The following is a 15494-nucleotide window of genomic DNA, read 5'->3' as shown; positions in this document are numbered from 1 at the left end:
GTGGCTAGGATCAATAGAGGCTACGATAAAAGCAAAAAACTGCAGATGCTGGAAATTCAAAACAAAAACAAAAATACCTAGAAAAACTCAATAGAGGCTACATTTGGCAGAAGGGAGGCCCAAGACTTCTTTGAGGGGTTGGGTGTTCCTATGGCCAGCGAAGAGATCTATAAATATTCATATTGGGCTTCCTGAAGCCTAATTAAATTGGGCTTCCAATTACACTGTTGAGGCCTGATTAAAAAAACAATGAAAGGTGTCCCACTTCTCTAAGACAGGACACACAGATCCAGGATGTCGCTGTAAAAATGGCAGCAGGTTTGTACATACCCAGTTTGGGGACATATTCTTGGAATTTTAATTTTGAATTCCTCACTCCCCTGCCTATTTTGAAGGGACTAATATCTGGGCCCGTGTATCTGTGATATGATGATGACGATGCATTCTCTGTTGTTTTCATGAACCACCCATTTCTCAACATGCCCGAGGTCATGTCATCCAAAGACTATCACCTAACTGTGTACCTGGATTTTACGCTGCTGACATCTTTTGTTCTAGTTATGAAGTGCACCTTCTATGCACCTCTTTTTCATAATTGGCACCAGGATGTAATCATATCTGTTCTGGAATCCACTCTGTAATACTGTGACCCAGACTTGTAGGCCTACCTTTTGTGCTTTATGATTTGGGTCCCAGAACGGTGAGTTCTTTACACGATGGAGTATAGTTGCTGGAGAGAGAACTGCAGTTGGCTGCACTCTTGCGGAGTAAAGGTTTCTTTGGTTTAGATGGCAGGTATGTGTGATACCACAGGGAATTAAGTATGTACACATCACTAAACCACAAGTACATAGAATATTCCTATGACAAAAAGCACGAATTGTTCTTGATAGACATGCATTTGCTCTTATTCACATTTCTGATGCTCCCCCTTTATTATACCGCTGCCATCGATGGATCAGTAATGCAAGCCCCAGCTTTCACGGTAGAACTGCACACAAATGAAATGGTATAAGGAGTGAAGCCATGAACCACTTTGGAAGATGGTTTTTCAAGCACACCATCACTATCCAATAGAAATGACCATAATTGGATGTTTGTTTTTGGCTGCTCGACATCCTTTCCTAGGCATTTGGGAAGGGTCCTCACAATAAAATTAAAGTTATGAATGTGATTTTTGAACACTACTGATCTGTGCCAGGTGTAGAATAACAGAAATTAATTCATATTACAAACAATGGTGGCTGCTTTGATACTCCCTATTATGAATTCTAAGCAACCTCTTCCCTGATTCCCCCAGGCATCTGACCACCATTTTCAAAAACTCATAAAATAACAGCAGCCATCTCAAAGTCTAATACCTCTTGTTTCACGAGTGGTTTGTGGAGCTGGTAATAATTTTTAACTTCATGACGTTAGCAACAAGCTTTAATATCTTTTCAAATTTAGCTTAGCTGTCATACAAAAAGAGAAGCCATTCTTGCCACTTCAACTCTGTACAGCAAACCATAATTATAGTGCTAGTGCTATGAAAGTGCCGGAATATGGCAGAAGAGTACTTATGTGCATCTCATGGGGAAATAATTGCTGGTATGCTGGCTGATGACGTGGCAACTGTGGAAATCTGATTTTAATTTCCACAGTTAGTGGACCACACAGAGTTACACACCTTTCACCACCCATTTTGAAATGTAGCCATTAGAACTTTCTGGGAGATATCTGTCAATTACAGTTTTTAAAAAATGGTTATATTGTATTTTATAATGAGTTAATGTGCTTGTTACTTCTAAGGTTTTAGTTGACTCCTTAGTGAATAGATTTTGTTTTCAGGAAATTGCAGCATTCAGTTTTGGCTGATGTCAAATCTCTGGTTGAAATAAGCTTTTGTAATTTTTGTGTTGAAATATTTTAAAGATATTTTTATTTAAACTACTGAATTCATTGATTTTATGCGTCCCTAATTTATAGTATGCCACACAGCTCTGAAAAGATCGCATGAAAGGGAGAAATAGTGAGAAAAAAGTAAATACAGTCTTTACCAAGCTTGGAGGCATTTTGTTGCAATCTATATTCTACATTTCTGCCAAAAATGCTTGTAGGGATTATGAAGCAGAACCAGCTTCTTGCTTGGTGGTTTGAATGTCATAATCTTTGCTATATTTTAAAGAAATAACTAAAAATACATCTTAATCGCTATTAACCAAATATTTGCAACAACTTATAAAATTGTTATAAAAAATCATGTCTGTATGTATTGACTGTTAACTTTTTATTTAGATCAGTTTAAAAATGGACAACCTTGAAGAAATAGGATTGTTTTGATCACGTTTGCATAATTGCTGAGGTTAAATAAAAAGTGGCCATTTTGTTTTGGAGGTCGGGGAAATTGCATGGAGCTGGCTGGCTTCATTAGGAATCTGCAACCAAAAAAATTATATTTCCAGCAGTATAATTTTCAAGTCTGTCAAATTCAGGCAAAATTTGAACTCATTAGATGTTGTTTAAATAGCAATCGTAGCCATGTAAATGTCATTTAAAACTACTCATTTAAAAATATTATTGCTCATTCATTTTAGCAGTTATGATGGAACTCCCTTTAAAAGTGAATCTTATAAACAATAGCAGCTCTCTATCCCAATGCAAAATAGTGCAGTTAAATATACAGATCTATTTATGTTTGATCCTGTTTATAGTGCATAGTGCTTGTACTTATGAATTCTGAAAGATGAGTGACAAAGAACTGTAGTTTGTTCGATCATATTTACCATATTACATTATATGGTAACATTATCAGTATTTGTGTGAAGTAAATTTTCACGTTCTTTTTATAATGAAAAAATATCAATTTGACTTTCCTTGGCAAGTTTAACCAATAAACAACCGAGCCATACAGACCAAGCAGTTCTATGCTTCATCTCTGGTCATTATTGAGTTGGTGATCTCACTAGGGCAGCAGGGGTTGCTAAAATTGGCCACAACACTGTTGGATTAGGGAAGGGAAAATTAGCCACAGTTTCTGCTCTTGATTACTATCCAACAACCCTGCTGGAAGTGTGTGTGTGGGTGTTAGTACAGCATTGGGTTTAGTTGTGCAATTCCCTGTAATCAAATAGCCTGTGGTTACTGTCAAACCTTGCAGATGCATGATGGTCATTTGGCTGAGGTATTGGAGGGTGAGAGCACTGTCCATGGAATCACATGGAAAGGAGGGGAGAAAATTGTTTGCATGGTTGGAGGAGACAGAAATGCCCAGCAACACTTCAACAAAGTGTTAAACAAAGGTTCAATTATATTATACATTTCAAAATCGCACATAAAACTGTTAATTGTACCAAATTTTGAATTATTTTAATCAGAATAAGTATTCATTATGATAATGCATACAAATTTCTGTAGCAATAGTTTTTTTCTTCCACATTCCCTTCAAATATCTAAATTTGTCAGGCCATCGTTTTACATGCTGAAGTGGTTACAGCAGGAAGAACAAAATGTTGCTTTCTGGTTTTGTAAGAATCACAGCACAGTAATTAGCAAGCCTGCCTTTCACACATAAGGCAAGTATGATGGTATGTTAATGGCCTTGTGGGGAGCCTGCTGAAAGGAAAATAAAGGCACAGATGCAAAGCAGAATGTTCCAAATCATTCTTAAATATATTTGGTGCAAAGGACTGCATCACCGATGATGCAGACATTCTGAGATCCAAACAAACGTTATGCAAATCCAAAATATTTAAAGCTAGCACAGCTAGAAGAAAAATTAGAGTATTGTTAATGTGATGGAATGCATTTATTCTTTTGCATTCATATTATGTTTAAGCTTTGATAAAGCTGAATTTGCAAGAATCTACACAGTTACGGATGTAGCTAGATTACCATTCCCAAATGACTGTATCTCAGCCCACAGAAATGGAGATAAATAGAAAGACCTTTTGAGTACTGTAAGTGATTCAGTAATCATTCCGGCACAGTTTTCTGTCTGGTAGTTCTGCATTTGTTCCTGTCTTTCTTAGTTAGAGTTTGTCCCTTTTTTGATGCTATGTTTTTATTGTACAATTTAGCATTCTGATTAATAATGGCTACAAATGTTTAATTGTTTTTGCTTTTTATAATGAAGCAATGGTGTCTATCTACTAATGTTAGATGTAACGTTTTCTCATTTAGTACACTTCAGATTGTAGGTTATCTTGTTTTCTTTTAGCTGTTTTAATATTTCAATTAAATCAGTATTTAGTTTGTCAACGCAGTTTCTCTAGATATTTGGTGGATCCAGAGGAATTATCAATTTTTTGCATTTGTGCTGTAGAACTAAATAATACGTGTTCTTATTCTGCCATTGTAGGTCCCTAGTGTGTGCAAATTATAGAGGGTTTTATTTTAATTAAGCATAAGACAGAATTTACCATAAAATGACAGCTCTGAAAATTCCATGCAAGAGCATTGAAATATTCGAATTAGTGTATGGTGAAATCATCACCATGTTGTGGCAACGACAGCCATGTTGTTCACAGCACAGTTTAGTTGCATAAACAATTTCCACGAGCATTGTTTCTTATGTTTTGTATCAATTCTTAAGGTAGCTATGTGGAACCCTGAATTTTGACAAGTTGCGCCAACAGCTACATCTTTAAAGTTTTGTATACCCTTTGATTTATAGTATAATATATTATTTTATGTGCCACTTCACCTTTCAGTATATAGTTTCTTGTTACAGTGGCAGATAATCACTTCAACAGCACAATGTAGAAAGGGATTTTATTAATATACAAGTATTCAGGAAGTGTTAAAGTAAGGGAATGACCTTGACAGGACTTTGCTTGGAGTAGTGCCAGGATGTTTATGGTATCATTTAAAAAGGCTTACGTTTCTGGAATACTTAAGTGTACTTCTTTATGGTGATTCTTGTTTTCACTGTTAGTGAATATGATGCAAACTATTACTGTTTATTAACTGCCAATATACAATGCCTCGCATGTCTCTGACTCAATTTTATAACCTGCAAAATAAAGTTGTTTAGACAATGGATAAATCTGACTATTAAGGTGATCAAGCGTAGTGGCATCAATTTAAATTTAATCCCATTCCTTAGCACTTAAAACTCTGATTTGCTGTGGAACAGTAATACAGTCTTAAATGGTTCCATTTCATTTAACAAATTAACACAGAGTGCAAAAAGAAATTAAAATCATTATGGAGAAACCTTTTGTAACATGTTAAGTATAAATTAAGTTAGTGCCATAATTAAATGTGAACATATTAGTAATTATGAATTGTTATAAACAGTAATAGAATTATGTTTTAAAGCAGTCCACTCATTTTCTACTTTTATAGTTGCTTCATGGTCCCGAAGAAAGCAATCTGATGGTTCTATATTGATGTATAATTCAGGACAGCTATAAATTTGGTATAATCCACTTTTGCAGCAGTATTTTTAATGGCTTCATTAAAGAACAAATTTTGGATAAAGGGACCGAATGTACGGTAGCTAAATTTGCTGATGGCATTAACATAGGTAGGAAAGTAAGTTGTCAAGAGGAGGTAAATAGTCTACAAAAGAATATAGATAGGTTAAGTGAGTGGGCAAAATTTTAGCAAGAGTGTCATGTGGGAAAATGTGAACTTGTCCACCTTGGCAGGAAGAACAGAAAAGCAGTATGTTATTTAAATGGAGAGGGATTGCAGAACCTGGTGATACAGAGGGATCTGGGTGACCTGGTACATAAATCACAAATGGCTAGTATGCAGGTACAGCAAATAATTAGGAGCTGAAATAAAAGTAGAGTGAGACCACAATCAGATCAGCCAATGATTTTATCGAATGGCAGAGCAGGCTTGAAGGGCTGAATGGCCCACTCCTGCTTCTAAGTTCTCTGTTTCTATATATGTTCCTATAAATATTGTTTTCAAAAACTAAATACTGCAGATGCTGGAAATCTGAAATAAAAACTAAAAACTCAGAAAATTCTCAGCATGTCATGTGGCATCTGTTGAGAGAAACATAAGATTTCAGGTCGATGGCCTTTCGTCAGAACTGGAAAATATTAGAGATGTAAATGATTTTAAGCAAGTACAAAGGTGGGGTTGAGCAAAAGGGTAGGTTTTAAGACTGGGTGGAAGGCATGAGAGATTAAATGACAAATGGGATGATGGTGCAAGACAGAAGAACATAGTAATGGAACAAGAAACTGAAGATAATTGTAGAGGGCCTGCTCTTTAGTTCTTTCACTTCCCCACCAACCCCCAACCCCCAAATCTCCATGGTTTGTATAATTACTCACAAACCTGTTCACATCTCTAACCTTGTTCAGTTTTGGCAAAAGATCATTGACCTGAAATGTTGACAGATAAACTGCAAGCAATATCTCCAAGCATCCAGATATTGATAATTTAAAGGAGGAAACATGGCTGTTTAATGAACTGGACAAAATTGCTGCAATGTTGTTGGAGAATGTCACTTTTCAGGGTGTTAATGTGCAATAGCTATGACGCCAGCTGCAGAAAGTTGGCCATGTGGATATTTTCAGCATGTTTTAACTGAACCGATGATTAAACCTACAATATATTGTCAGATTAACACAGCCCGCAAAGGGAACACACTTAAAGTCATTGGGTGGTTACAGAACAGAAGGGGGCCCTTTGTGTCCCTGCCAGGTCTCTGTAAGACCAACTCGGCTAGCCCCATTCTCCGCCCTTTCTCCGTAGCCCTACGTTTTTTTTTTCTATTCAGATAATTATCCATTTCTGTTTGAAAGCAACAGTTGAATCTGCCTCCACCACATTGATGACCTTGCCTTAATCATTAGGTCAGAAGTGGGGATATTCAATGATGATTAGCACTGAATGATCTGCATTTGCGACTCCTTCAGACACTGAAGTAGTCTGTGCCCACATGTAGCAAGATCTGGACAACATTCAAGCTTGAGCTGTTAAGTAGCAAGTAACATCCACACCATACAAGTGCCAGGCAATGACCATCTGTAACAAGAGAGAATCTAATCATCCCCGTTGATTTTCAGCGACTTTGCCATTGCTGAATCTCCCACCATCAACATCCTGGCAATTTCCATTGACTAGAAACTTAACTGGACCAACCATATAGTTACTGTGGCTTCAAGAGCAGGTTAGAGACTGGCAATTCTGTGGCAGATCACTCATTTCCTGCTTCTCCAAAGCCCATCCGCCATCTACAAGGCACAAGTCAGGAGTGTGATGGAATACTCTCCAATTGCTTGGATGAATGCAGTTCCAACAACATTCCATAAACTTGACACCATTCAGGCCAAAGCAGCCCACTTGATTGGCAGCTCACCTTAAGCATTTATTCCCTCCACCATCTCCATGATGCACTGCAGCAACTCACCAAGCCTCCTTCGACAGCACCTTCCACATCTTTGACCTGTACCACCCAGATAGACAATGGTAACAGACTCATGGAAACCCCAGCACCTGCAAGTTCCCCTCAAAGCCACATGCCATCTTGATTTGGAATATATTGCCATTCTTTCACTGTCATTGGGTCAAAAACCTGGAACCAACTTCCTAACAGCACTCTGGATGTACCTACATCACATGAACAACAGAAGTTCAAAAAGGTGGTTCACCACCACTTTCTCAAAGACAGTTAGGGATGGGAAAGAAAAACTGGCCTTTCCAGCGATGCTCGGATCCTATGATTAGATAAAAATAAACACTCTCTCTGACACTTCATGCCAGATCCTAATCATTCACTGGGTAATAAAGATTTTCCCCGTGCCATCTTTGGTTCTTTTGCCATTCATCTTAAATCAGTGTCCCCTGGTCCTTGACCCTTCTGCCAATCTACTCTGTCCAGCTCAGCCATGATTTTAAACACACAACTTGAAGGAAAAGGTATTGGGGTGCAGTCACTAAAATTGCATTGGACTTTGTTGAGTGTGGAAATGTCATCCCTTCATCTTCTAAAATGCATCCAATATTTTGGATAATCATATAGATGTTTTTTACTGACTTGACCTTCTATAAATAATGACTAACACTAGTATTGGCCAAGACCACTAATTTGCAGTGTTCGCAGAAAAATGTTTGAAAGTGCAGAATGCAAACCCCAGTACACTGCTAAAATTCCCAGAAGCTTCCTGTAATCCAGATAATGAAAACGTTTTTTGACTTATTCAGTAGCCTTAATTATGAATACAAGAGATCACAGAATAGAACGCCCAAAGCAACAGCAAAAGTTTTAGAAGACCATGTAATAAAAACAGAATTTAACTTATTCGGCATCTGTAAACAGTGGCCCATCTAATAATTGATTTATTTCTATGGAAGTTTGTTAGACTTACTGCATATAATCAAAATGTGAATGCAATTAGAAGGCATATATACAAATTATTTCAGAATAGTAAGTGATGGACAACCCACAACTTCCTGGAACAGCAAAATGAGTGCCCAATGCCATGAGTTAAATCGTTGTCTCTTCTGTGGCAAATTCATGCCACAATTTGCTGCAAATCTAATTAGAGTACGCCATTGCAAGAATAATGATGAATCAAGAATGGTGCAGCCATTGGCAATTGGAATGATAATGTTCATAGGTGGTTAGGGCCATTTTGGTGAAAGATTGATTTTTGTTGATTTCATTGCTGTACTATTTGTTTTATTTTTTGTTCATTGCAATAAAATTGGCCTCATCCTGCTATAAGAAGGCACTAATTTTAGAGAAGGAATTGATTTTTAACCTTTATTCTTAATGAGTCATTGAAGAAAAAGTTATTGAAGTCGTAGAAGACATTAAACCTGAAAGAGATAAGTATGTGCGAACATACAAATTAAGGTCATTTGGACCCTCGTGCCTGTCCCGTCATTTGATAAGAACTTGGCTGATCTGATTGTGGCCTCAACTCTACTTTCCTGTCTACTCCCTATGCCCTTTGTCTCCCTTGTCAAGGGAGTCTTGAATCTAACACAGCCTTAAAAATGTTCAATGACTCTGCCTCCATTGATCTCTAGGGAAGAGAATTCCACAGACTAACGACCCTCAGAGAAAAAAATCTCATCTTTGTCTTAAAATAGGAGACCCCTTATTTTTAAACTGTGTCCCCTAGTTCTAGTCTCTCTCATAAAGGGAAACATCCTCACAGCATCCCCCCTATCAAGTCCCCTCAGGATCTTATATGTTTCAATGCAATCATGTCTTATTTTTCTAAACTCAAATGGATACCTCATTTGAAATTATAAATACATTTATCACATTTAGCAAAGATTGCTCCAATAAACTGACAATATTTGATCATTTCATTGCAAGAGCATCAACACTTTGCGGAGTCAGATTATTGGCCCACTATTGCTTTGGCACTACAATTTCCACGAGGATATTAGGAAAACACCTTTTCCGACCTTTTATCAAGACTCCTTCATAAATCAATACAAAATATAATGAACTTCCCGCCAACAATTAATTCCAGTGATACCATTGGTATTGAAAATGTAATTATGTGGAGTAAAATCAGATACAAAGGACCTAAGGGTCATGCAGTTATTAACATTTACACAATGAAAACTTTTTAAAACTTGCTTGGTCACAGCATTTTGTTTCCATTAAAGGATACTTGTTCATAAAGTTACTGATAGATTCAGAGCTTTAGTTTAATTGATTAAACTAATTTAAAACTGTGAAAGTGAATATGCCTGGAAACTACAGACTGCATTGATGCTCCAATATATTGTGGAAGTATCCCTTTATAATTGTAATAATTCTAATAGATATTGTGCTCAAATTGATATTTAAAGGGGAAGCAGAAACTTGATTTACTTTCTGAAAGTTGAAATTGCATGAACGTTCTTTACAGGCGCAGCCTGGGGTTATATAAAACAGACTCTTTACAGCAGATAGTGATGGAACTGGTGAAAACATCACTACCAGGTCACCAGGAACCACAAACTTCATTATTTCAAAATCTAAATGACAGCAGTGATCAAACTGATCAACATGGCATTACTTCAAATGACAGTTGCCACTGATTTTACTGTGGACAAAGTGATTTCATTTTGCAGTCTTCAGTGGAGATCAAAGGTTACAGGGAGAAGGCGGGAGAATGGGGTTGAGAAACTTATCAGCCATGATTGAATGGTGGAGCAGAATCGATGGGCCTAATGGCCTAATTTCTGCTCCTATGTCTTATGGTCTTATCATGGAGGAGCAGTGCAGAAGTCCAAGAAAACTATGAAGCGACATAAGTAATGGCATTTGTCACTTATGCTAAAATTTCCTCAACTTCTGTGCTATAATAATGGTGCATGCCATCAATGTAGCATTACTGTGGTGGAAATTTTCAGGAAATTCTGGGCCAATATGCTGATTGCAAAATGCAATTTGCAGGAACTGGAAATATAAAAGCAATCATATCTTTGTTTCCATCTCTTTTACCATTCCTGAGTCATACATACCAAGGTCATCTAAGGTTGAAATCTCGTCTGGTTTGATCCTTGATGTGCTTCAAGCTAGCCATCATGCAGTAGTGATTACACAATCGACATCTCTGCGTTATGAGGTAAAAATTAGCCAAAGCTCATGCTCATGATTACTATCCAGTAACCCCTGTTGAATTGGGGATCAGATGAAGACAGGATTAGGCTCAGTTGTAATGCAGGGCTGTTCCTTCAGGAGAGAAAGGAAGAAAATGGGCAAGAAAAATAAATTAAAACAAATCTTAACTGTCACAAGCAATTTGAAGTTACGTTTTTCATACCAACTGTAACTGAAAGACTTTATATGTTTATTCATAGTCCCTACAGCTCAAATGGCTTCTCTGCAGAATAACCAAATGAAAATTTGTGCAGAATGGAAAACTTTTACAATTGGTGTAAATTATATGCTGGGGAAATAACATCCCAGTTAAGCTTTTTATCTCCATTAAGTTTATATCTCTGACCTGCTTTGACTAACCACAATGACATCACCTAAGATGCTCAAAGCTAATAGATGACATCTACTAATAGGATAATTGACTAATAGTATCGCTGATGGCTGCTATTAATCAGCGTATTCAATATATTCAGTGTGTATAACTATTTTTGAAATCTTTTATTATTAGTGCCATAATTTGCTGTCAGAGTATGAGGCTGATGTCACTCATGCAAATGATACAGCAACTCAAGGGACAGATTTGCAGTTAAATTGAAATATCCAAAAGTTGCTGTCAAATGTTGAGTCGATCCACTGTAACCTTTAAAAAAAAACAGCATCGTGTTGGCCTCACCATTGAATTATATTCAAATCTCATGAAGTTGCTGTATTTGCATCGAATTCACTCATTCTAATTTACACTTCCTCCTCAGTCCTTGTGCTGTTAATTTCGCAGTCTTTCAACCTGATTGGTTAAGAAGATACACAGTTGCTTGCCCTTTTCACCAAGGTCCCCTGTTGCCCTCACCATGATGTTATCTGCTAGCATTTCAGCAACTTGCCATGATTTTAAAACCTAAATGCAAGGACAACTCGAATATGACTCTGGCAGATGTCATTTCATGCCCTGCTACAACAAATTATGGCCCATTGCTAAAATGCTAATATCCCGAGACAAAGGCAATTGATGCATTGTAATTTGCTAGTGTGTCCTCAGAATTGAGTCACCACATTTAAAACTGTTAGCATTTTTGATTGCCCCTAATGTCTTGCTACATCACTTTCCATGAAGATTTATCTTCTGACAGGCTAATTTATGTTTGTGGGTTATCTGCATTTAATTGGCAAGTGGCTATTTTCATCTGAACATTAGAAATAAAGACCTTGCATTTATATAGCACCTTGAGACCTGAAGAATTTTACAATGTTTTGCTCAAGTAAACTCTGCAGTTATTTGTCCCCTTCCTACCATAGCTGTAGGTAGAGCAGGACAAGGAACATTGTGAACAAATTTAGAGCAGCAGAATTGTTTAGCATTATCCAGAGGGATTTTAACTTCTGTTATATGGTCCAATACATTACCACTAAATGAAGATGGAGGTAAGAAGTAATTATTTGCTGCATAAGTCGGTATTTATCAACAATGCCAAAAATGAGAATTTATTAGATTTAGTGATTAATAAAGAGCTGGAGATGATATTTAATCTCTGTGCCTACTAACAAGTGACTACACTTCAAAAGCAATAACAAAAGGCAGAATGGGCAGAGGGAGCTGGGTGTACAGGTCCACAGGCCACAAAGTGGCAACGCAGGTGGATAAGGTAGTCAGGAAGGCATATGGCATGCTTGCCTTCATCGGCAGGGGTATTGAGTATAAAAGCTGGGAAGTCATGCTGCAGCTGTATAGAACTTTGGTTAGGCCACACTTGGAATATTGCGTGCAATTCTGGTCGCCACATTACCAGAAGGTTATGGAGGTGTTGGAGAGGGTGCAGAGAAGGTTTACCAGGATGCTGCCTGGTCTGGAGGTTATTAGCTATGAGGAGAGGTTGGAGAAACTCGGATTGTTCTCACTAGAGCGACGGAGATTGAGGGGAAACTTGATAGAAGTTTACAAAATTATGAGTGGCATGGACAGAGTAGATAGAAGCTTTTTCCCAGGGTGGAAGAGTTAATTACATGGGGACATAGATTTAAGGTGAGAGGAGAAAACTTTAGAGGAGATGTGCGGGGCAAGTTTTTACGCAGAGGGTAGTGAGTGTCTGGAATTCGCTGCCAGAGGAGGTGGTGGAAGCAGGTACGATAGTGGTGTTTAAGAAGCAGCTTGACAAATACATGATTAGGATAGGAATAGAGGGATACGGACCCCAGAAGTGCAAAATGTTTTAGTTTGACAGACAATATGATCGGCGCAGGCTTGGAGGGCCGAAGGGCCTGTTCCTGTGCTGTACTTTTCTTCTTTGTTCTTGAATTGGTTGTCCTAAAACCATGATAATAATAAGACACTACAGAAATCTTAATTTTTTTTTCTTCCATGTTAGGTGGCAGCGAACTATCAAAGAAGCATTGATCCTTTGAGTAGCTTGTCAGGGTAGGTTGTATATCAAGATAAGGAAAAGGCTGCTGAACTAAATAGATATTCTGTGGTAGATTTTAATGCCCTCTCCTCTCTCTGTTGGAAACTGGGCAAGGGGCAGTTAACATGGAGCAGAGGACATATACCCACTTCGTTTATATCTGTTCTGGGCAACAGCAGTTTTTAATTGCCAGAGGCAAAGAGATCCACAAGATCTGTCATTGGCACGTGCCAGCTATTTTTAACTAAGGCTTGGGTAGTGATAGAAGAGTGATACAGCACAAAAGGAGGCCTATTGTGCCTGTGCCAGCTTTTTGGTCCATCTATACAATTAATCCCATTCCCTGCTCTTTTCCCATAGCCATGTAATTTTTTTTCCCTTCAAGTATTTACCCAATTTCCTTTCAGGCAATGCATTCCACATCACAACAACTTGCTACATTAAAGAGTGTTTCTCGATATCGCCTCTGGTTCTTTTGACAAGCACCTTAAATCTATGTCCTCTGCTTACCAGCCCTTCTACTGTTGGAAATGCTTTCTCCGTATTTGCTCTATTGAAACCATTCATGAGTTTGAGCACCAGAATTTTGAATACCTGTATCAAATCTCCTTTTAACATTGTCTGCTCTAACCTTCCACATAACTGAAGTCCCTCATCCCTGGCACCATTTTAGTAAATCCCTCTTCTGCACCCTCTGAAAGGCTTTGGCATCTCAAGTATGTGTGCAGTGGTCCCAGTCATGACCGGGGCAAACTTTCCAAGTGATGGGAAGGAGTATGGTTGGATACACATGGTGTGCATTTTTTTCTCCATAACATGCATCTTTTTCCCAGCAGGATCCCTGCACAGAAACCAGCCTGATTAAGGATCTTTACCTGTCATCCATTGTTCACGGAACATTGTAAGGAGAAGTCTTGAGGAGGCTTCTAAAGCAAGGGAGAAAAATGGGAAGGCGGGATGATTTTGGGAGGTGGTGCTGAAGGATGGGTCTCTGATGGCTATACTGAATATGGGAAGCAGATCTCAAGTCAGATGACTGGACAGTATAAGCCAAATCATTGAAGTCAATATCCTGGGAAATGACCATCCAGTGGTGTTTGGCAAGGATGGAGGTGAAAGATGCATGGGACTTGGTGCCCAAGAGGACACAGGAGAGATTGGGGAGATAAAATTAATAAATATGTAATAATGGTAGTTAACAGACACAACATGCATAGGAAGCAAGAGGACCCTATGGGGTAGATTTTTAAAATAATGTATTTGGGGTTTCCTTATGGGCCAGCAAGCAGGAGTGCCCTCCAGGCCCCAAAAGTAGCCCTTGGACTTCTCCTCTGCACCCCTCACTCTCCAACTCACACCCCCCACTTACTGTGATTTTTCAGCTGAACTCCTCTAATTCACTTCTGCTGGAGATGGTTCCTGCAAGTGCCTGGCCTGGTGATATTCTCCGAACCATCCAATTTTAATGACCAGGCAGTTGCTGTCCACTTTCCATTTTGGTCGGTAAGTAGCCTGTTAATGAGGTCCATTTATGAAGATTGGCCAAATCACTCTGCTACCACTCCCAGATGTAACTGGCCACTTGCTAGGCTGCATCCTCACCAAAAAGTAAAAATCAATACTTTGGGCTGATTTTTTACTTAGCTGACGTATGTGGGACTTTGTAATAGATAGCATATCGCTATGTTGTGAATTGGATTTGGCTAACTTGGATCAATGAATCAGTCTTTTGTAGATGTAATTTAATGACAACAAATGCAGTTGTTTGTATGGGACTAAGAAACTACAAGAATGTTTATAATATGCAGTTATGCCCATTAATAGAAGTTCATCAAAGGAACTTGAGGAGCAGTAGTTGATTACTTGTTAATTTTTTTTTAGTGCACAAAACTTGAGTTTTGGGAAGACGAATAGTGTGCTGGATTGTTTTGCTAGAACTATTGATTGCAAAAGAGTGTTTCTGCACTTGGCAGCATAAAACTTTGATATTAGGGTTTGTGTCCAGTTTTGGTCCCAGCACTTAACTGATTGTTAAGGCTCTAAAGTGTGTGAAAAGAAGGACAACCGAGATGATACCAAATCTTAGGTCACTTGTTTATGAAGAGAGGCTCTAAGAGTTAGGGTTATTTACTTTAGAGAAGTGCAGGGTTATGTTAAATAGATCTGTGGCCGGATGGTGAAGTATAAAACTAGATGCAAGTCCTTTTCTTGACAGTCCCTTTATTTACAGAATGCAGCATTACATATGTCTGCCTCCTACCTACTAACCCAGTTTCCCAGCAGTCTTTCTTTATAAGTGCTCTAATGATGTATTTAAACAGTGCCCTTCACCAGGATACCTTAACAATATAATTAACATACTATTAACTGGATATGATTCAAGTTATTAAAATTATGAAAGGCTTGGATAGAGTTCACTTAAATAAGCTATTTGAAATGGATCAGGAATGTAAGTCTAGCTGTCATGCTTATAAGAACCATTGGCAAAGAGTTTGAAATGCCCTCTAAATTCAAAGTTTGGTAGCATGCTAAATATTTTT

General features: G+C 38.1%; 1 protein-coding gene across 4 annotated transcripts in view; it reads left to right on the top strand.

Moving 5' to 3' along the window:
- The window catches only part of prickle2b (prickle homolog 2b), a 299600-nt gene that overhangs the window by 143983 nt on the left and 140123 nt on the right, over positions 1-15494 (top strand). Inside the window, exon 1 of one of the 4 annotated variants that reach the window (XM_078543658.1) lies at positions 3749-3938. The exons of the other annotated variants lie outside the window; for them this stretch is intronic. The gene's annotated coding sequence lies outside the window, so the exon portion shown is untranslated. Of the gene's footprint in view, positions 1-3748; positions 3939-15494 lie in introns of those variants that run through there. 4 annotated transcript variants of the gene reach the window in all.

Source organism: Cetorhinus maximus, chromosome 6 (assembly GCF_964194155.1).
Source record: "Cetorhinus maximus chromosome 6, sCetMax3.hap1.1, whole genome shotgun sequence".
In the NCBI taxonomy this organism is placed as follows: domain Eukaryota; kingdom Metazoa; phylum Chordata; class Chondrichthyes; order Lamniformes; family Cetorhinidae; genus Cetorhinus; species Cetorhinus maximus.
This window is presented reverse-complemented; position numbering and strand designations above follow the sequence as displayed.